The sequence below is a fragment of the Delphinapterus leucas genome, chromosome 9, assembly GCF_059928025.1.
Source record: "Delphinapterus leucas isolate spDelLeu-1000000601 "Yukka" chromosome 9, BTC_Dleu_Yukka2, whole genome shotgun sequence".
Lineage (NCBI taxonomy): Eukaryota > Metazoa > Chordata > Mammalia > Artiodactyla > Monodontidae > Delphinapterus > Delphinapterus leucas.
In genome coordinates this window covers 77500628-77524262 of record NC_143137.1, presented here as the reverse complement: position 1 = coordinate 77524262, position 23635 = coordinate 77500628, and positions in this window count along the sequence as shown.

Below are 23635 nucleotides of genomic sequence, written 5' to 3'. Positions count from 1 at the left end.
TGCATGAGCTGTTTGTATATTTTGAAGATTAATCCCTTGTCGGTTGCATCGTTTGAAAATATTTTCTCCCATTCCCTGGGTTGTCTTTTTGTTTTCTTGATGGTTTCATTTGCTGTGCAAAAGCTTTTAAGTTTAATTTGGTTCCATTTGTTTATTTTCGTTTTTATTTTCATTACTCTAGGAGGTGGATCTAAAAAAGATATTGCTATGATTTATGTCAAAGTGTGTTCTGCCTATGTTTTCGTCTAAGAGTTTTATAGTAGCCAGCCTTACATTTAGGTCTTTAATCCATTTTGAGTTTGTTTTTGTATGTGGTGTTAGAGAATGTTCTAATTTCATTCTTTTACATGTAGCTGTCCAGTTTTCCCAGCACCATTAAGAGACTGTATTTTCTCCATTGTATATTCTTGCTTCCTTTGTCATATATTAACTGACCATAGGTTTGTGGGTTTATTTCTGTCCTTTCTATCCTGTTCCAGTGATCCATAAGTCTGCCATTGTGCCGGTACCACACTGTCTTTGATTACTGTAGCTTTATACTATAGTCTGAAGTCAGGGAGCCTGATTCCTCCAGCCCCATTTTTCTTTCTCAGGAATGTGCATTTCAACTGAGAGCTTGTAGTTAAGGTTTGGCTAGAAAGAAATAGAGGCAATGAGAAGTATAATGTTCCATTCTTACCTACTGTATCATCTGACTCAACCATTTTCTTTTTGGTATGACTCTCTGGTGGGAAGTGGTCCTCAATTTTAGGCAAAATGACCTTTAATGAGACTATAAGGGGCTGTGTATGTAAAAGTGTTATGTTCCTGGACGGAACTAATCCTGCATATTTTTCCTTAGAGATGAAATGAGTGTCAGATTGGCAATGGAAGGTTCTATTATTACTGTACATATTAATGAAAGAGTAGAGAGATGGATTATATAGAAACATGACAAATGGTAATCAAGTTTCAGTGATGTCATAACTATAGTGTTGTCAAAACATTGTTAATATATCAATACATGATGCATGGTGTAAAGTGCACCTGAAAATGTTTTACCCCCTTCTGACAAAGTACAATGGGGTCTCCAGCTCTCTATATCCATGGTTTGAAAACCCTGGTCAAAAATATTGGGGGAAAAAAAAAACCCAAAAAACTCCAGAAACTTCCAAAAGGCAAAACTTGAATTTGCCAGCTCCAGCAATTATTTATATTTACATAGTATTTACATTGATTAGGTATTATAAGTAACCTAGAGATGGTTTCAAGTACTCTGGAGGATGAACGTTATATACAAACACTATGTCATCTTATCTATGGCACTTGACCGTGCCTAGATTTTTGTATCCTCGGAGGTCCTGGTACCAATCTTCCATGGATACTGAGAGACGATTGTAGCTTTCTTTTCTTCTCCTTCTATTCCTAATCGTCCTACTCCTTCTTCTGAGAAATACACCTAGTGAAATGCAAGGTTATAGGAGAGATCATGGTCTTTGGAGTCGGACCTAAGTGTGCATCAGGATACCATGGTACATGGTCTTGGGGAAGACATTTAACGTGATGATGATTTTAACATAACAAATATGGGTATAAAATCATTCTCTGAGGGGGTGTGCATAGATTAATTCAGTTACTGTACGTAGATTCCTAATATGATGAGTTTCGTTTACTTCCCAGGCATTTATTTCCTAGCTCTATAAGCTTGCCCAAGGTCTATAACCTCAGTGTCTTCAAATATTATACTAAGGCTAATAATAATACCTACTTTTAAGGTCGTTTTAACATTTAAATAATATAGCCCAGGTAAAATGCAAAGTACAGTGCCTCTTCAGGGAAAGTAATACATGTTAGTTGTTATTATTATTATTGTATTACTACTTCTATTATTACTAGTAGTAGTGGAACTCCCTTCTCCTACATGCCTCATTCACAGTGTATAGTATACATGATCTTTCTTTTTGTGCTTGGCAAAATGAATGCATTATAAAATTGATTGCTTAATGAATAGAAGAAAGGATTGCACTTGGCACCATTTAAGTGTCTAAAAATTTCAAAAGAATGTTTATGAGATACATTGCACTTTAATGAAAAGCCTGTGGTTGGAATGTGTTTTCTCCAGTGAATTGAATGTGTCACTGCAGCTGGTCTCCTACATGAAAGCGGAAGATCTCAATGAGAACAAAGTAAGGGCAGGGCGTTCTATGTGTCTGCAAAGGCGACCAGAGTAATTTAGGAATGGTTCTGTACCCACTGGGAGATTTCATACACTCATCACTTTCTTTTAGTCTGATATACGGGCAGTTCCTTCTGCTACTCTTATTCTTGGCTCCCTTGAATGATTGCTTTGCCAGAAATAAGGCCATGACTCAGGCTTGCCAGATGGGTCATGCTTTGCAGGCGCTCAGAAGAAGCCTGAGGCGTGTTTATGATACACGTCATGTCTGAGGTGAGTTAGAGATTTCCCTGGAATTTCGCAAAAGAAGCAAAGTCTGTAGGGGTATTCATCAATTGTTTGAAGAGGAAAAAAGAAGTACAGCTTGCTTTTCATAATGTCAGATGACTGGACACAATGCAATGCCTGAAAATGTAGTACACTGAGTGGAAGAAATAAAAATGGAGAATTTAGCATGAAAATCCTTTTCTAATTCAAGAAAGAATACATTCAGAACTCCAAGGTTTCACATTTGGAAAGGAATCAGCCCTAAACTTTGGACCCTTCTACGTTATTTATTTATTTTGTAATTAAAAACTTGTTAACACAGTGAAACTTACATTGATTAATGAATAATAGCAGATGCCTTGCCTGGATTTTTTCCAGGCTTCTTAGGAACAGTAAGATTGGGAAGTGCAATATAAACCTTTTGATGGTATTTTGACAATACTGTGTCAGGCACATCATTGAAATAGCTGTCTGCATTTCAAAATCAATTTCATTCAATAGGAGTTATGAGGTTTTCTATTAACATTTTCCCTGAAGTTTTAAGACTGAAGAGCATTTCTGTGACCCACTTCTCTGAACTAGGATTTGAAATAAAGCAGTTGTGATGTCTCTGGGCACTGGGAAGGTATTCTTGGTCTCAGCCTCTCAAACTTCATCAGCTGAAGAGATAAGATGAGCAGTTAGGATGTCAATGCATAAAACAGAATTTCGTATCTGAAATCCAAAAAGGCAAGTCAAAATACACTGTTGACACACTTGCTTCAAAAGTCTTGAAATGTAACTGAGATCACAAAAGGTGTGCTTTGAAATTACTTCTCAGTGGTGGATTTCATTATGTGGATGGAAAGCATGCAGTTGTATTGTTTCAAGGGTCTATAGATTTCAACTTGATAATACATAATAGCTTCAACTAGGATATTAAATATGAGTTCTTTGAAGATAGAAATCATCTCTTGCTCATGTATACACATATCACATAGCAAAATCCCTGATCAATAACAGACTCAAGACAAGTTTATTGAATTTTACTAAATTGAGTCACAGCACTTCACCACAAGGTAAAAAGAATACTAGATAGGAAATCTAAGGCAGTGACTCAAACTAGCGTGTACAAGAGTCTTCTCAAGAACTTGTAAAAATGCAGTTCCCTCTCTCCATCTCTCTCTCTCCAAACTACACACACACACACACACACACACACAATTTTCATTAGAACTACAATAATAATACAAAAGCAAAATTCAGAGATTTTTTCAGTAATAAAGAGACAAGAAGGGGAAAAAAAAGAGATGGTAAAGAAAACTAGGCACTGAGAAGAAAAGTAGGTCATGTCTCAAGGCAAAGGAAATATTTTCATATCCATTTTATTTAGACTTGAATATAAGTAGTTGGTACATATAAAGAAGAGGAAACTTCTAGTAAGCCCCCCTGTAACTAGTCATGCTACTTTTTTTTCTGGATGTTTCTCCCTAATTCAAAATATTGTTATAAAACAATTCCATTTTTCTGTTGCTGGAGAAATAGTTCCCATTTCAATTCCTTCTTAGAATTCTGTCTTCCCTCTCAGTCACCAGGTAGAGCCAACCTTAGTGAATAATTTTATCATGGAAAACGGAAGGTGGAGGGTTAATAGAGAAAGCTAGGAAGGGGTCACAACACAACACCCACTTTCCTAGCACCCTCCAGGACCCACAACATGACACATGCATTCTTTTAAAATAAATTATTATTGGAGTATAGTTGATTTTCAATGTTGTATTAGTTTCAGGTGTCCAGCAAAGTGAATCAGGTATACATATACATATATCTGTTCTTTTCCAGATTCTTTTCCCATATAGTCATTGCACAGTATTGAGTAGAGTTCCCTGTGTTATACAGTAGGTTCTTATTAGTTATCTATTTTATATATAGTAGTGGGTATATATCAGTCTCAATCTCCCAGTGTATCCCCCCCATCCTCTTTGGTAACCATAAGTTTGTTTTCTACATCTGTGAGTCTATTTCTGTTTTGTAAATAAGTTCATTTTTACCATTTTTTAGATTCCACATATAAGCTAGATCATATGATATTTGTCTTTTCTCACGTGTATTTTTATACCTAGAATACAGCTTGGTCATGGGCTAAGATTATTTTGCAGAAACTAAACTTCCCAAACTTTCTTTGGTTTTCCAGTTATGTGAATTAGCTACTTAGAACATACCATGTTTACTTTCCAGATTTTGTATTCTTGTAGGGATTTACACTTCATTGTGATGATTGTGTGGTTTTAGAAATCCTTGTAAATCCTGTGATTACCAAATATGACATACCAGACCAGTCTGCTGTCAGTTGCTCCAAACTAGTCCTGAGATGTAGTCACTATTTAAAGTAACTGCTCATAGAATGTGAGTAAAAGTTGACTTTTGTTCACACGTTTCATGTGATGTAACTGTTAGTTCCAAACTCATCAAGTGAATGGCTCATCCATATGCGTGCCTATGTTTAACAGCACATTTTATCATCAGTAATTTCCTTTTTTTATTAAAAATTTTCAGTTGTTAAAAAACTAGCATTCTCTAAATACTGGCTACATCTATATATTCCAGTTAACTGTACCATGGGAGTTCATTTCAGCTGCCTTCCTTTCTCTCATAGCTGATGCTACTTCATTATCAATCTTTCCTGATAAAACCAGTACGATCGCACTGAGGACAGATCCTAGACTGAACAGGGACATGAAACTAATGGAAAACCATGCCATTGCGTAGAGAGACATTTTTGGGTGAACTTCTTCCTCAGGAGAGGATAATGATGTCTTTTAAATTAATTTGATATTTAATTAATCACTGAATGGAAGCTGTATTTAAAGTCTAAACATTGAACAATTGCAAAATTCAGCATCTATTTATATCCAATTAAGAATAAAAGAAATAGTATGTGGAAATAATCATTCCAAGGTATTTCAGAAAGGGTGTGAGCCATCTGAGACATGGGAGAAGAAAGGGCAGAGGGGATAAGGCAGATTATATCAGCTTACCGCTGTGTAAAGATTTCCCCGGTTCGGAATGAGGACAAGTTGAGTGGAACTTAATAGCAGAAACACAGCATATAGTATTTACTATGGTATGCATCAATAATTTAATGACCTTAACTTATAATAACCTATATACTCTTTTGGTTTTTTAGGATTTATTTTTTCTTCACCAAATTCCGGTAACTATGTAAAACAATTCAGATATTTTTGTAGCTAGATCTCTGGACCAGCTGGATGATGACTCACCATTGAAATTCAAGATTTTATTATGGAAATTAGGAAGATGAGGCAAGCAGCATCCTTTGTGGTAGGCTTGGCCCAGTTGATGTGTGCTCTGTGTTGAATAAGAATTGAGAAAGCACTAGACTGGGAGTTAGGCAGTCTTTCTTCACCTTGGTGATGTATCCAACCAGGTTGAGATCATCTAGACCGGGGCTAGGTGGATATGTTTTCTTCTATTTATGGAAGTCATTGATATTTCTCCTCTTTTAAGAGGTGGACTTGGGCAAATTATGCAATTTCCGGCCATCAGTTTCCTCATATATAAAGTGAGCGTAATAGTGGTACCTAATTAATAGTGTTGAGGAAGGATTGATTGAATTAGTACATGTAAAGAGTTGTAAATGGTTCTTGGCACATAATATGCAAAAGAACCATAGCAGGGCAGAATACAGGGTCATCGAGAGCACAGCTCTCCTGGAGCTTGACTGTGTGAGTTCAAATTCAAGATCTCCCACATCCTAGTGGTGGATCTGGTTTCTCCGAGCCTCAGTTTTCTTGTGAAAACTGTGAAAAAGGAGATAGAAATAATATCTTTCTCATCAAGACATTTTGGGGGATTGACTGAGAATGTATATGTAAAACACTTAGGACAGCTTTGAAAAATGTAGCTATTTAATCATTATTAAATAATTATTAATTATACATCTTAATCGCCTACATAAAATAGTTTTTGTTGTATTCAAGTAGTGTAATTTTGAAAGTTTGTTGATCATGTTTACTTATGAGGAAATTGGTTCAAAAGGAGAATTGGGGTTATTCAAAAGAGAGAAACTGACGTCTTCAGAAAGTTTAAACAAAAACATCTACGAGGCATATTGTTATTACTATGTCATGACATTATAATGTTACACATTGTCTAAAACTAAAACCTCCTTCTGGAAAGAATATTCAATGATATGATATAGGAAGCATATCCCAATTTCTGAAAGAACAGAGAGAATTCTATTTGCCATGTAAACATACCAAATATGCAAAAATTCAGGTGACTGCTCATTCTGAGAATTTTTGTTTCATATTGTTTACAATCATGTTATTTCATACATTATGAAATTGAAATATATAACTTCTCTAAAAGAAGGTGGTTACAGTCATGTGATTTCTCTGGTTCTAGAGACTATGAACAAAAACTGACTGAGCATTTGTAATTATGTAGAGTGAAATATAGTCTATTAGATGTGTCCACAAGATACAGAGTTTAAGAAGGAATCACCTAAATTCCGTCCTCTTTCTCTACTTTCGCAACCTCCTTCTGTGGCCTCTTTTTTTTTTTTTTTTAAAAGAAGATGTTGGGGGTAGGAGTTTATTAATTATTTATTTTTGCTGTGTTGGGTCTTCGTTTCTGTGTGAGGGCTTTCTCTAGTTGTGGCAAGTGGGGGCCACTCTTCATCGCGGTGCGCGGGCCTCTCACTATCGCGGTCTCTCTTGTTGTGGAGCACAGGCTCCAGACGCGCAGGCTCAGTAGTTGTGGCTCATGGGCCTAATTGCTCGGCGGCATGTGGGATCCTCCCAGACCAGGGCTCGAACCCGTGTCCCCTATATTAGCAGGCAGATTCTCAACCACTGCGCCACCAGGGAAGCCCCCCTTCTGTGGCCTCTTAAAGGAATACAATAAGTTTGGGCTCCTGGGCATTCTTCCCTAACTCCTCTGTTTATTTTCCACTTTTGCTTTGCTGCTGTCCCCCACCCATACTTAGCAACAGCCACTTACCATTAGAGTCCTTAATCCAGGACCTGTTAGGAGAGCATCCTTAATATCTATTAGTTCCTAATGGCTTAATTCATAGGTAGATTTATGCACATTTTGTACGTTTGGTCAGGCCTTCTCAAGGTACTTTATATCTTAAAGAGGAAATACGTTCCATTGCTAAACCATAATAATGGTGTCAAACAACAGTTTCCAATGGAGGGAGGGTGTATTCTTGCAACCTTTTTTGGAAGGCTTTTATTTTCCAAAGTATTAAGATGTAAAGCTCCTAACGGTATATGCATAATAAATATTTAGCTTGACTATAAATAATAATGAATAATAATGTGTCCTATACCCTGTAGTTTTCCTCATGATGCTGTATGTCTCTTGTCCATCTGTTCTTCATTTTGTTTTGCTGATCCAGATGATTCTGTAGTACACGGGAGTGCAGAAATTTATCGATGGAGGAGAGTGCAAGGTAGCCCTGTTACATTAATCAGATTTTATGTTAGTTTCAAAATGAGAAGAGTGTTTTGAAAAGCCAAAAGGACTCTCTTCCTATAAAAAGACCAAATGGCTATTGAAAACCTTCTTTACCAGCTTTAAACCCATTTTTCTGGGAGCGGTTTTGATTCAGAGCATAAAGGGGAAGTTAATGACTTGGGGAACGTTTTTGCTAATGCAGCGTGTCTGTGATAAAGCAGTGGGTTTACTGACAGGAGAAAATTGGGATGCGGGATCTTGAAAACTGATTCTCACTGTCATATATAGTATTCGGCCTATTCATATTGGGTGATAAATTATACCTCCTGGCTCCTTCTATGCTTTTTGCCTCATAGAATGCAAAATGGCCTACACCTGGTTTTGCAAAGCAGTAGTTAATTGAAAACTTGACATTAATACTAGCACACAAAATTAATTATGTTCATTTGGTCCTATGTTTTGACTTGTAGTTTTAGACACATAGGAATACATTCATGATGATGCCATTGTTGCAGATTACACACTAATCTCTTATTAGGAAGTGCATGTAAAGCACATCGTTTGACAAATATGCTCAGTTTGCTTTGGGAGAAGACATTTTCACATGAGAGTGTTCCCCCAACACCTGAACTCTAATCCTGTTTACAAAATTATATAGTTTGGGCAAACCATAAACTATTATTGAGCCACTGCTTTTTTTCTGTTCAGTACTCTGAAGTTAAAACATTTAATCACAACTAATAGGAAATGATGTGTCTTGAATGATATATACCTAATCAAAATGGTTTCATGAACTATTGTTTGATAACAATCTTTTAAATAATTTATTCCCCAAATTTGGTAATACTTTGGTATCACTGAAGCTATTTCTATTTTATTTATAGGAAAAAAAATAACCCTAACATGAAAAGTTCTTTAATCCTTTTTAAAAAGTCATAAATATTTTGTGTGTATAACCTAATATTTTTAAAGAGAAAAAAAATTCATAACCCTAGATTTTGGACCAAAGCAACCTATTTTAAGCATGAGACTTGTATAAAAGTTATTAACATATGCATCCTTGAGATGATGTCATTCTACCTCAGAATATATGTGTTTTTCCATACCAAAAAATAAAAAACATTTAAATTTCTTGTCAATTACATAACATATTTTCCCCCAAAACTTCAAGTGAAATTGGAAGAAATGTGTACTTTAGTTATCTTATAAGAAAACTTGTACTTTTTCTTGTGTTTATAATCAGTATTATCTTTTGTAACAGTTAGTGCTGCATTCGTACGGATTTTTAAAAATATGTCTAATTCTTACTGTAAGGATTTTATCTGCAAAAGGTCAGAGTTTAAACTCTATGTCTCTTCACTTGCATGAGCTCCTTTCAGAACCCTGGCAGTAGCCCTAGCAATGCATTCATATGGTCTTATATTTTTACTAAAATTGACCAGAATAAGTCATTTCAGTGAAAATCACTTGAGATTATTGTCTCTTTACTCCATCCTCTGTAGGGCAAAATGTGTCATAAAACTGTGTCAGGAAGATAACTAAATCGAAAACAAATTTACATTATTTTTCTGGATTTTTTGATGTGTGTGGTATATGCCAGCTTTTGATATTTGTTACTCGTGTGACTTTTCCCATTCTAAATAAATCTTCATTTTCATACTGAAATTTAAATTTATAATTATATATATATTTTTTAAAATCCCTAAATTGTATAAGCTACAGACCTCATAAAACAGGATCTGCCTCACTTTATAAATTTAGTAATTAATTGATATCCCTCTTAGTTATGTTATGATTGAAAACATATCAACATATATATTTTGTTTATAAAAAATAAAATTAACATCTCTGATCTCACTGATAATTTATGACTGAAGAAATCGTAGTCAATGAATCCACACAGCTATAACACAAGACAAAAATCTTATTCTAATAACAAGGACTATTTACCAAGTCCTATTTTAGAAGGTTCTGTAATATCATTTCTATTAAATTAGTGAGAAAACAGATGCACAGAGGGAATCCGTAGTCCTAACCACTGTACATACTACCTCTCAAAGTAACCTCTTTCATCTAGTAGCAGATCCTCAGATTTTAGACATGCTGAGAAGAATTTAACCAGCTTAGTATATGTTTTTGTTTCTTCCAAGTTTGGGTAATAGGATCACAGGAGGCAATTCAGAAACATCTAGGGGCCTTCTGTGGTGTACATGAAGCAGAGGTCTCCTCCGTATATGGGATCAGATGCAGGATTTACACCCATATTTATATTTTGAAAATTCACCCAGATGATTCTGCTAGACCTTTAAGTGACAAGTAGAGTAAAAATGTGATTGCAAGAATTGACTATGAAAACTGAAGGGAAATCAAGATTCTTTTTAGAGTGAATTGGCATTTTCTTTTCTACTAATTCCTCACTTTGGTGTCCCACAAACTGATGTGTTCCTAATAATTAGAAAGAGATGAACTTATACCTAACATTCTAGAGAAGGTATTCACACCACTTTAAACAGCCTTGATTAGACAGCAAGTACACTATTCAAATAGTACCTGCACAACCTTTGAGACATAGATCAGGTTTTGAGATTTATAACTTTAAAACAAGCAATACCATATAGTATATTATTTAGGTATATGTATATATTTAAAATAATTAAAAACTTGGAAAAATAATGAAATTCAGAGTGATGGTTATTTCTGTGATGGATATTGGGGAAAGATAGGAGAAAGGAAGTAAGAGGAAAGGTGGGTAGATGTGAACCACCAATAGTATATATGCCAGTTTGCTTTAGTTTTGGGTTGAATGATAGGTTCCTGAGTGTTCATTATTTCAGTAAACAATGAAATGAAACAAACAAATGAAATTGAAAGTTAAATTCAAACAAAACTAAAATCAATATTTTCTTTCTTTTTTTTATGGAGATATAGTTGATTTATAATGTTGTGTTTTAGGCGTATAGCACTGAAGACAAGGTTAGGTAGGCATACACATATATGATATAAGTTATTCTGAAGAGCAGTATGCATAGACCCATGACGACAGTGTGTTATGAACCTAGGGTTATTTTTGCGTACTTGGGATGCCTCTGATTTAGGCCATTCCCTGTCCCAGTGTGGGTGGATATTCTTACTTAGTATTTATCCCTATATTCTTTTTTTTTTTTAACAACCTTTTTGAGATTATTTAAGGTATACAACTTGATGCTTTTTTAAATTAAAGTATAGTTGATTTACAGTGTTGTGCTAGTTTCAGGTGTACTGTACAATGATTCAGTTATATATACATATATATATATATATTTATATATTGTTTTTCAGATTCTTTTCCCTAATAGGTTATTTCAAAATATTGAGTATAGTTCCTGTGCCATACAGTAGGTCCTTGTTGGTTATCTAATTTATATATAGTAGTGTGTATATGTTAATCCCAAACTCCTAATTTATCTCCCCCTTCCCTTTCCCACTTTGGTAACCGTAAGTTTGCTTTCTATGTCTGTGGGTCTATTTCTGTTTCGTAAATAAGTTCATTTGTATCTTTTTTTTTTTACTCCACATATAAGAAATATCATATGATCTCCCTATGTTCTTAGTGCTAATCCAGCCCTTAGATTCTTTTTTAAATTTATTTATTTATTTTATTTTTGGCTGCATTGGGTCTTCGTTGCTGTGCGCGGGCTTTCTTTAGTTGCGGTGAGCGGGGGCTACTCTTTGTTACGGTGCACGGACTTCTCATTGCAGTGGCTTCTTTTATTGTGGAGCACGAGCTCTAGGCATGCAGGCTTCAGTAGTTGTGGCACGCGGGCTCAGTAGTTGTGGCTCGGGAGCTCTAGAGTGTCAGGCTCAGTAGTTTTGGCGCACGGCCTTAGTTGCTCTGAGGCATGTGGGATCTTCCAGGACCAGGGATCAAACCCATGTCCCCTGCATTGACAGGTGGGTTCTTAACCACGGCGTCACCAGGGAAGTCCCCAGCCCTTAGATTCTTTACTTGATTAACCCACTGTTTAGGAGAGCTCCTTGAAAGAAAACATTTGTTTCTGTCTGTATCCTGATGCCTCAGATACTGCATGGAAGAAAATAAGCGGGCAGTCTGTATTTAACCCAATGAATGAATGCTGCCTATTGTGTTCGTTAGTAATATCATTTATTATTTAGTAACTCAAGTCTCTCTCAGAGTATATAATCATTGTAACATATTTACCACGAAGTAACATGAAGAGCTTGTAATAAATGTGGTCTGCTCTTTCAGTCTGAAAATGTTTCTAAATTTCTAGTGTGCTCTTAAAATTATGTAAAACTTTATAAATTCTTTAGTCATTTTTAGATCAAAGCAACATATAGTTTAGTACACAGAAATGACTACTCCAAAAATTAATAGCCACATAGGTAGGCCAAAATGAAGAAAATCAATTCATTGGATTCCCAACTCCTATTACTCTCTTCTCTTTTCCATTTTCCAGTCCTTGTGCTTTGAACAATACCTTTCTATTGTTAGTACACTTGTAATATAAATCCTGGATCTGTGTCAAAAACTTTGCGAGGACAGGGTGCAATTCTGTAGCCCCATGAAAACATTGTTTAGACTCTATTGGTTTTGGATACTCATTAAAATTCATTGTTAGAGTTATCAGATGAATGAGTGTGTTGATATTAAGAATTTATGATTATAAGGTTTTCTTTTTACTGAAAATTCTTGACTTCTGATCAAGTTGGATATGCTTCAGTAATTTTCTCTTGTATGACTTAGTATCAACTTTCTCTTGCACATTTAATTAAAACTTTGGCATTCTGTTTTAAAATTCAACTTCCCTTCTGTAATCAAAAAGATGGTAATTATTGGAAAACCTATAAAGGCTGCCCTTAGGCACATATGAAGGCCACAATTTTCTTTAATCATCATTTATTAATATCCTAAATCCAAATGTTATCAAGCAAGCATATATATATATGCATATAAATCAACATCTTAGTCAAAACCTTTGAAATTTTGTAAGGCACCTTATTACATAGAGGGTATACCATAGGCAAAATGTGTTTTCCATTTCTTTCCAACCCTTGATTTTCTCCTTCATATTCAGAGTCTTTCAAAACTTTCTACTTGTTCCTTGACCCAGTGCCTCAGGGTCCCACTGTTTGGGATGATTTGTTGGCTAATCATACTTTTCCATTTGTGTTAGTGTCTTATAGGTGGTAACTCTCAAAATTTTGCACCCTTCCAGCTAACAAATTTCAAAAGAGTTTTTTTCTCCTGTAACCCGAAGGCAAAATTAGTGCCTTTCTGGCTAAAAAGTCGTTGGTATTTAAGATAATTAAGACAATTCTATAGAGTTATATGATGAGGAAAGAGAAAGAGGATAATGCTCCCTTTGTGTCTTTGGAGGGGCAATTCTGAGAGTGAATTTCTCTGTCAAATTATACATTTCCATGTGATGTAGAAAAGGCTATGATAATAGAACCCAGCTCTCATGGTCCATAACTCTGGCCCTGTGCGGTAGGCAAAGTGCAGGAAGTGCTAAAATATAGGCCAGTTTGTATTCCCCACTGAATTAAGCTGGTTAAACATACAGGAACAAAAAAGGAAAAGTCAAAGGTTAAATATACAAATGCTGGGGCTTTCAAACTGTAAAAGTGAAAGCAATTGTGGAAAGACCATCATTTGAATCATTTAACAGAAGAAGGAAGCATTTTGTAGTATTCTTTGGGGAGTTATACTTCATGTGCAGAAGCACTGGAGGGAAAAAAAAATGGGCCAGTGGGCACTTTGCAGTTTTAGGTTCTACAATACTACGGTTCATTTCTAACTTCTTTTAGAAATAAAAATGGTTTATTTCAGGGCCCACAGAGCTTTATTCCTAGAGTTGAGTTTCATGCTTCTCAATGTTTTCAGACAGTGCCTGTCTGGGACATAATACACTTAAGTGAAATAACAGAAGGACTATAGTTTGTGGCCCCATGAAGTCAGAAAGCCAATCAAAATTTCTTTTCCATTAGGTTACTTGATACCTGTATAACCAAGTCACACCATTGTCTATCGTTTGAATTTCTAGATATGCTTTTATGGAATTGCAATTAATTCCTTAAATTTATTTTAAATAGAGATATCATTAGCGATGCATGGAATGGAGTAGGTATGTAATGGAATGGAGCAGAAACAAAGGTAGTATTATTCTTTCTCTTTCCACATGATATATCAGAAGACATTTTAACAATATGAGACTCTAAAAAAAGGTCCACCATCTACTCACTGTCTGCCATAAGTAGACTTTATTTATTATTTAAAACCTCATATTTAGAAAGCACTTTGCAGTGTATTTCACTCATATTTCATGAAGCCTTGACAAGATGGTCCTAATAGATGAGATCGTGAATCACATGAATTCATGACTCACATGTAAAGACTGCACACCTGATAAAAAGATGCTTAGGCATTTGAAGTTAAGGTGGAAATGCACAAAAAGGAAAAGAAAACAAGTAACAAGTGGGGATGCAATATGTATATACACACAAAGGACACAGAAAGAACAATTTCTATCTACCAGACAATGGGAAAACTAAGTCTAGGAACAGGAATGTATTACACATTGTGTGTGTGTGTGTGTGTGTGTGTGTGTGTGTGTGTATAAAAATGGTATATGTTACGATTCAGTATAAAGATTGCTACTCCTTAATTTTCTACTAAAATTGAGTGGCAAAGGGATACACCCAGTGTATATGCATGATTCATCAGATCACGATCTAATGCAGAGAAGTTAGGAAAGGATCCACAGTCAGTTCAAATTTTAAGCAAATTTTAAAATAAAGTTTTAATCAAATTGTAAAAATTTAAAATTTTATTCACAAAACAATCGTGTACTTTTTATTTTTCATCTTATTTCCTTATTTTTGTATTTATTTTTAAATTATTTTTTATAAAGTATAGTTAATTTACATTATTTTAATAGTTTCATGCATACAACAGTGATTCAATATTTTTATAGATTACATTCCATTTAAAGTTATTACAAAATATTGGCTATATTCCCTGTGTTATACAATATATCACTGTAATTTATTTTATACATAGTAGTTTGTACCTCTTAATGCTCTATCCCTTTCTTGCTCCTCCCTTCTTCCCTCTCCTCATATAGTTTATTCTCCGTATCTCTGAGTTTGTTTCTGTTTTGTTATATTCATTTGTTTGTTTCATTTTTTAGATTGTATCCACTCTGACAGGTGTGAGGTAATATCTCATTGTGGTATTGATTTGAATTTTGCAGGTGACTAGCGAGTTGAGCATCTTTTTACGTGTCTGTTGCCGATCTGTATGTCTTCTCTGGAAAAATATCTATTCAGGTCTTCTGCCCATTTTTTAATAAGTTTGTTTTTTTCAATATTGAGTTGCATGAGCTGTCTATATATTTTGGATATTAACCCCTTATTGTACAGATCATTTGCAGATGTTTTTCTCCCATTCAGTAGGTGGATTTTCCATTTTGCCTATGGATTCCTTCACAGTACACAAGCTTTTAAGTTTAATTAGGGCCCATTTTTTAAATTTATGCTTTTGTTTTCTTTGCCTGAGGAAACAGACCCAAAAAATATCCGTACAACATATGTCAAAGAATGTTCTGCCTATGTTTTCTTCTACGAGTTTTATGGTTTACAGTCTTATATTTAGGTCTTTAATATATTTTGATTTTATTTTTGTATATGGTATGAGAAAATGTTCTCATTTCATTCTTTTATATATAGCTGTACAATTTTCCCAGCACCAGTTATTGAAGAAACTGTGTTTTCTCCATTGTATATTTTTGGCTCCTTTATTGTGGATTAATTGACTATATGTGCATTGGTTTATTTATGAGTTTTCTATTTTGTTTCATTGATCTATGTGTTTGTTTTTGTGCCACTACCATGTTGTTTGATTACTGTAGCTTTGTAGTGTAGTTTGAAGTCAGGGAGCATGATATCTCCTGCTTTGGGTTGTTTTTCCTCAAGATTGCTTTGGCTACTCAGCATCTTTTGTTGTCTTACATAAATTTTAGGATTATTTGTTTTAGTTCTGTGAAAAATGTCATGGGTATTTTTATAAGGATTGCATTAAATCTGTAGAATGCTTTGGGTAGTAAGGACACTTTAACAATATTAATTTTTGCAATGAACATGAGATTTCCTTGCATTTCTTTGCGTTACCTTTAACTTTCTTCATCAACGTTTTATAGTTTTCAGAGTATAGGTCTCTCACCTTCTTGGTTAAGTTTATTCATAGATATTTCTTTATTATTGATGCTGTTTTAAACGGGATAGTTTTCTTGCTTTCTCTTTCTGATAGTTCATTATTAGTTTATAGAAAAGCAACATTTCTCTATATTAATCTTGTATCCTTCAACTTTATTGAATTCATTCATTAGTTCTAATAATTTTTGGTGAAGACTTTTTCTATAAATAGTACCATGTTATCTGCAAGCAGTGACAAATTTTATTTCTTCCCTTCCAATCTGGAAGACTTTACTGCTTTTTCTTGTCTCACTGCTGTGGCTAGGATTTCCAATACTAAGTTTGGTAGAAGCAGCAAGTGTGGGCATCCTTGTCTTTTTCTTGATTTTAGAGGAAAAGCTTTCAGTTTTTCAAATTTGAGTGTATTAGCTGTGGGTTTGTCATAAATGGCCTTTATTATGTAGAGATATGTTTCCCCTATATGCACTTTGATGATAATTTTTATCACAGATGGATATTGGATTTCATCAAATGTTTTCTCTATATCTGTTGAGATTAACATGTGATTTTAATCCTTTGTTTTGTTATTGTAGTGTATCACATTGATTGATTTGCAAAGGTTGAACCATCCTTATGACCCTGGAATAACTCCAACTTGATCATGGTGTATGATCCTTTTTATATATTTTTGAATTTGGTTTGCCAATACTTTGTTGAGGATTTTTGAATGTACATTCATTAGAGATATTGTACTGTAATTTCCTTTTTTTGTAGTGTCTGTGTATGGTTTTGGTATCAAGGTAGTAATGGCCTTGGAGAATGAATTTGGAAGTGTTCTTTCCTTTTTAATTTTTTGGAATAGTTTGAGAAGGAAAGGTATTAGCTCATCTTTATATGCTTGGTTGAATTACCTGGTGAAACCATCCAGTCCTGGACTTTTGTTTGTTTGGGAGTTTTTTTGATTACTGATTCAATTTCACTACTACTGATTGATCTGTTCAGATTATTTATCTTTTCCTAATTCAGGTGTGGAAGATTTTTGTTTTTAGGAATTTATCCATTTCTTCTAGGTTGTCCAGTTTGTTGGCATATAATTATCATCATATTCTCTTATGACTTTTTGTATCTCTGTGATATTTGTTATTTCTCCTCTTTCACTTATTTTGTTTATTTGGATCCTCTCTCTTTTTATCTTAATAAGCCTGGCTAAAGGCTTATCAATTTGTTTATCTTTTTAAAAAAAACAGCTCTTGTTTTCATTGGTTTTTTTGTTTATTGGTTTCTATATTATTTATTTCCACTCTCATCTTCATTATTATACTGGCTTTAGCTTGTTCTTCTTTTCTAATTCCTTTAGATTGTAGGTTAGGTTGTTTATTTGAGATTTTTCTTGTTTCTTGAGCTAGACCTGTATCACTATAAAACTCATTCTTAGAACTGCTTTTGCTGTGTGCTGTAGATTTTGGACAATTGTGTTTCTATTTTCAATTGTCTCCAGATATTTTCTGATTTCCTTTTCGATGTCTTCATTGACACGTTGGTTTTTTACTAGTATGTGGTCTAGTCTCCATGTGCTTGTGTTTTTCCAATTTTTCTTCCTGTATTTGATTTCTAGTTTCATACTATTGTGGTCAGAAAAAGTACTTGATATAATTTCTATCCTCTTAAATTTGTTGAGACTTGTTTTGTGGACTAGCATGTCATTTTTCCTAGAGAACATCCCATGTGCACTTGAAAAGAATGTGTATACTACTGTTTTGGGATGCAGTATCCTGTAGATATCTGTTAAGTACAACTGGTCTAATGCATCATTTAAGGCCACTCTTTCTTTATTGATTTTCTATCTGGATGATTTGCCTATTAATGTCAGTAAGGTTTGAAAATCCCCTACTATTATTGTGTTATTGTCAATTTCTCTCTCTACATTTGTTTATATTTGCTTTATATGTTTAGGTGCTCCTATGTTGCATGCATATATGTTAACAAATGTTATATTCTCTTCTTATATTGATCCCTTTATCATTATTTAATGACATTCTTTATATTTTATTATAGACTTTGTTTTAAAGTCGACTTTGTCTGATATTAGTATTGCTACCTCAACTTTCTTGTCATTTCCTTTTGCATGGAATATCTTTTTCCATCTACTCACTTTCAGTCTGTGTATGTCTTTAGTTCTGTTGTGAGTCTCTTTTAAGCAGCATATACATGGGTCTTGTTATTTTTAATCCAATCAGCCACATTAAGACTTTTTTTGTTTTTAAAAAAAACATCTTTATTGGAGTATAATTGCTTTAAAATGGTGTGTTAGTTTCTGCTTTATAACAAAATGAATCAATTATACATATACATATGTTCCCATATCTCTTCCCTCTTGTGTCTCCCTCCCTCCCACCCTCCCTATCCCACCACTCTAGGTGGTCACAAACCACCTAGCTGATCTCCCTGTGCTATGTGGCTACTTCCCACTAGCTATGTGTTTTACATTTGGTAGTGTATATATGTCTATGCCACTCTCTCACTTTGTCACAGCTTACCCTTCCCCCTCCCCATATGCTCAAGTCCACTCTCTAGTAGGTCTGTGTCTTTATTCCCGTCTTACCCCTAGGTTCTTCATGACCTTTTTTTTTTTTCTTAGATTCCATATATATGTGTTAGCATATGGTATTTGTTTGTCTCTTTCTGACTTACTTCACTCTGTATGACAGACTCTAGGTCCATCCACCTCACGACAAATAACTCAATTTTGTTTCTTTTTATGGTTGAGTAATATTCCATTGTATATATGTGCCACATCTTCTTTATCCATTCATCTGTTGATGGACACTTAGGTTGCTTCCATGTCCTGGCTATTGTAAACAGAGCTGCAAGGAACATTTTGGTACATGACTCTTTTTGAATTATGGTTTTCTCAGGGTATATGCCCAGTAGTGGGATTGCTGGGTCGTATGGTAGTTCTATTTGTAGTTTTTTATGGAACCTCCATACTGTTCTCCATAGTGGCTGTATCAATTTACATTCCCATCAACAGTGCAAGAGTGTTTCCTTTTCTCCACACCCTCTCCAGCATTTATTGTTTGTAGATTTCTTGATGATGGCCATTGTGACTGGTGTGAGATGATATCGCACTGCAGTTTTGATTTGCATTACTCTAATGATTAATGATGTTGAGCATTCTTTCATGTGTTTGTTGACAATCTGTATATCTTCTTTGGAGAAATGTCTGTTTAGGTCTTCTGCCCCTTTTTGGATTGGGTTGTTTGTTTTTTTGTTATTGAGCTGCATGTGCTGTTTGTAGATTATGGAGATTAATCCTTTGTCAGTTGCTTCATTTGCCAATATTTTCTCCCATTCTGAGGGTTGTCTTTTGGTCTTGTTTATGGTTTCCTTTGCTGTGCAAAAGCTTTTAAGTTTCATCAGGTCCCATTTATTTATTTTTGTTTTTATTTCCATTTCTCTAGGAGGTGGGTCAAAAAGGATCTTGCTGTGATTTATGTCATAGAGTGTTCTCCTATGTTTTCCTCTAAGAGTTCGATAGTGTCTGGCCTTACATTTAGGTCTTTAATCCATCTTGAGTTTATTTTTGTGTATGGTGTTAGGGAGTGTTCTAGTTTCATTCTTTTACATGTAGCTGTCCAGTTTTCCCAGCACCACTTATTGAAGTGGTTGTCTTTTCTCCACTGTATATTCTTGCCTCTTTTATCAAAGATAAGGTGACCATATGTGCATGGGTTTATCTCTGGGCTTTCTATCCTGTTCCATTAATCTATATTTCTGTTTTTGTGCCAGTACCATACTGTCTTGATTACTGTAGCTTTGTATTATAGTCTGAGTAAGGGAGCCTGATTCCTCCAGCTCCACTTTTCGTTCTCAAGAATGCTTTGGCTATTCAGGGTCTTGTGTGCTTCCATACAAATTGTGAAATTTTTTGTTCTGGTTCTGTGAAAAATGCCAGTGGTAGTTTGATAGGGATTGCATTGAATCTGTAGACCGCTTTGGGTAGTAGAGTCATTTTCACATTAAGAGTTGTTTGGAGCTTTTAATCCATTGACATTTAAAATGATTATGGATAGGTATGTACTTATTACCATTTTGTTACTGGTTTTCTGTTTTTCTCTGTTCTTTCCTCTTCTTTTAGCTTCCTCCCTTGTGGTTTGGTGATTTTATTTTGTGGTATGCTTTTGTTCCTTTCTCTCTAGTTTTTGTGTGTCTATTGCAGGTTTTTGATCTGTGGTTACCATGGAATTCATGTATGTTGACCTATAACTATATCTACTTCTTTTAAACTGATAGTCATTTACATTCAAGCACATTCTAAAAGATCTACATTTTTTACTCCCCTCCCCCACATTTTGTGTTTTTGATGTCATATTTTCATTCCATGTCTATCTTTTAGCTGTTTATTGTAGTTAGAGTTGATTTTACAATTTTTTAGTCTTTTAATTTTTGTACTAGCTTATTGTAGTAGTTGATCCACAGCCTTTACTATATATTTGTACTAGTGGGCTTTTTTGTTTCCTATACATTCTTATTGTACCCTTTTCTTTTCCACGTAAAGAAGGCCCTTTAACACATCTTGTAAGGTCAGTTTAATAATGATGAATGCTTTTAGTTTTTGCTTCTCTGAGAAATTTTTATCTCTTCTTCAATTCTGAATGATAACGTTGCTGGGAAGAGTATCCTAGGTTGTGGTTTTTCCCCTTTCAGCACTTTGAATATATCATGCCACTCCCTTCTGGCCTGCAAAATTTCTGCAGAAAAATCAGCTGATAGCCTTATGGGACTTCCCTTGTAAGTGGCTCTTTGTTTTTCTCTTGCTGCTTTTAGAATTCTCTTTATTCATGACATTTGCCATTTTAACTATATGTCATGGTGTGAGTCTCTTTGGGTTAATCATGTTTGGGACTCTCTGTGATTGGTGTACCTGGATATCTGTTCCCTTCTTTAGCTTTAGTAAGTTTTTAGTCATAATTTCATCAAATATATTTTTGAACACTTTCTCTCTTTCTTCTCCTTCTGGGACCCCTATAATATCTCATTGTGGTATTGATTTGCATTTTGCAGGTGACTAGCGAGTTGAGCATCTTTTTACGTGTCTGTTGCCAATCTGTATGTCTGTCTGTATGTTAGTATGCTTTATGTTGTCTCATTAAACTATCCTCATTTTTAAAAATTTGTTTTTCTTTTTGTTGTTCTGACTGGGTGATTTCCATTTTTCTGTCTTCCAGATCACTTATGTGTGCTTCTGTATTATGTAGTCTGTTGTTAATTTCTTCCAGTTTGTTTTTCATTTAAGTTATTGTATTCTTCTGCTCCAACTGCTTCTTTTTTAATATCTTCTGGTGCCTTGTTAAAAGTTTCTCTGTGTTTATCTAATTTTTCTCCAAGTTCAGTTAGCATTCTTATTACTAAAGCTTTGAAACTTTTAACTGGTTAATTATTTCTCTCTGTTTCATTAGGGTTCTTTTCAGGGTGTTTTCTCTTCTTTCATTTGAAACAAATTCATCTGTCTTCTTATTTTGTTTATCTTTCTCTGTCTGTCTGAAAGTAGGTGAAAAGTTACCTTTCCCAGTCGTGAAGGGTTGTCCTTGTGTGGAAGTGTCCCTATGCAGTCTGCATGTGCTCCTTGGCTTTGGTGGGAGAGTTGGATCTGATGTGAGCATGGGTCTTCCTTTGGGACATTCTGGAAGCTCTCATCTTGGTGGGAGGTAGGATTGGAGTTGGAGGGGCTAGAGCCCAAGCCAGGTGTGAACTGGGGCATCTCCCATGCTCACTGGTAGTCACTGCCCTATAGTCAGTGGAGACAGGGCCCAAGGTGCTGGAGCAGAAGTCCTGAGAGTCAGGTCCAAGCTGGTTCCATTCCCTCTCAGTGTGTGCACACACCCTAACAAAGGCACCTCCACCCTAGTGGAGAACAGCACCAGAGCAAGAGGGGCTGGAACATGTACCAGGTGTGGGCCAGGGTATGCTCTGGAACAGAGCAGACTGTCTTGGCCGACCAGTCAGATCCCCAGGTTGTTTCCAATCTGCTTTCTCTACACTTGCTGGCAGTAGCCGCTCTTGTGCCACTCAGAGGCAGGGCCAGACCCAAGCCAGTTCTGTTTCCCTCAATTGCACACCCTCTTCTCAGCAATGGTACCTTGACTCCAGTGGAGAGCAGCATCAGAGCAAGGCAGGTTGGAGGGGACATCCCTTGAGGGTTGTGGTGGAGGCTGGGATGGTCCTGGGAAGTGGTTCAGAGCCCCAAGCTGTTTTCAATCTGCTGCCTCTGCAGGAACACTGGTAATGACTGTCTTCACCCTCTTCAGAGGCAGCGTCAGGTTTGAGCCATTCTCTCTAAGTGTGGACACTCTCCTTGCCAAAGCTCCTTCCCCCTAGTGGAGAGCTGCACCAGAACAAGAGTGGCTGGACCAGGGACCCATTGCACCCCGGGTTGTACTCTGGTGCAGTAGTGGAAACTGGCCAGAGCCCAGGCAGTTTCAGTCTGCTTCCTCCACCTTGTTCCCAGGAGTAAGCAAGAGCACTCTCATAAGTGGAGTCTAGGTTTCTTACAGCCCTCCTGTTAGTCCCCCTGGTTTTCAAACCAGCTCAGTGGACTTATCTTTGCGTGTTAGACCTCAGAGCTGGGTTGCCCAGTATGTGGCTTGAATCCCTCATTCTCCAGGGAGGATCCCCAAGCCCATGATAATCCCCTGCTCTTCTATGTCCCCTATTAGGGATGTGGGTCCTGACCGAATTGCTTCTTCTCCCTTCCTGCCAAACTCCATGTGGATCTTTCTTTATAGCCTTGATTGTAGAGGAGCCTTTCTGCAAGTCATCAGTCTGTTTCAGCAAGGGTTGCTCCACATGTAGAGTTAGTATTTTTTCTTTCTTTCTTTCTTTTTTTTTTTTTTGTAGAGTTAGTTTTAATGTGTTCATGGGGGGAGGTGAGCTCAGCGTCCTCCTACTTAATCATCTTGATCTCCAGTTTATATTTATTTGTATATTTGTTCATTATTATAAAAATGTTGTATTTATTATTTTTGTAATCTCAATTTTTTGTTGAGCTATAATGACATATAACTCTATTAGTTTCAGATGTGAAACATAATGATTTGATGAAATTTGGTTTGGGAAATAATCACCCCATTGTCTAGTTAACATCCATTGATACAGATAGTTACAGATATTTTTTTTCTTGTGATGAGAACTTTTAAGATCTACTCTCTCAGCAACTTTCAAGTATATAATACAGTATTATTAACTATAGTCGCCATGCTGTACACTACATCCTGGGGCTTATTCATCTTATAATTAGAGGTTTGCACCTTTTGACAACCTTCACCTGTTTCACCCATCCCACCCTGCAACCTCTACCTCTGCCTCTGCCAACCACCAATCTGTTCTCTCTGAGAGCTTTTTTTGTTTGTTTGTTTAGATTTTACATATAAGTAAGGTTGTATGATATTTTTCTTTGTCTGACATCTCACTTAGCATAATACCCTCTAGGTCCATCTGTGTTGTCACAAATAACAGAATTTTCTTCTTTTTATGGCTGAATAATATTCCATATAT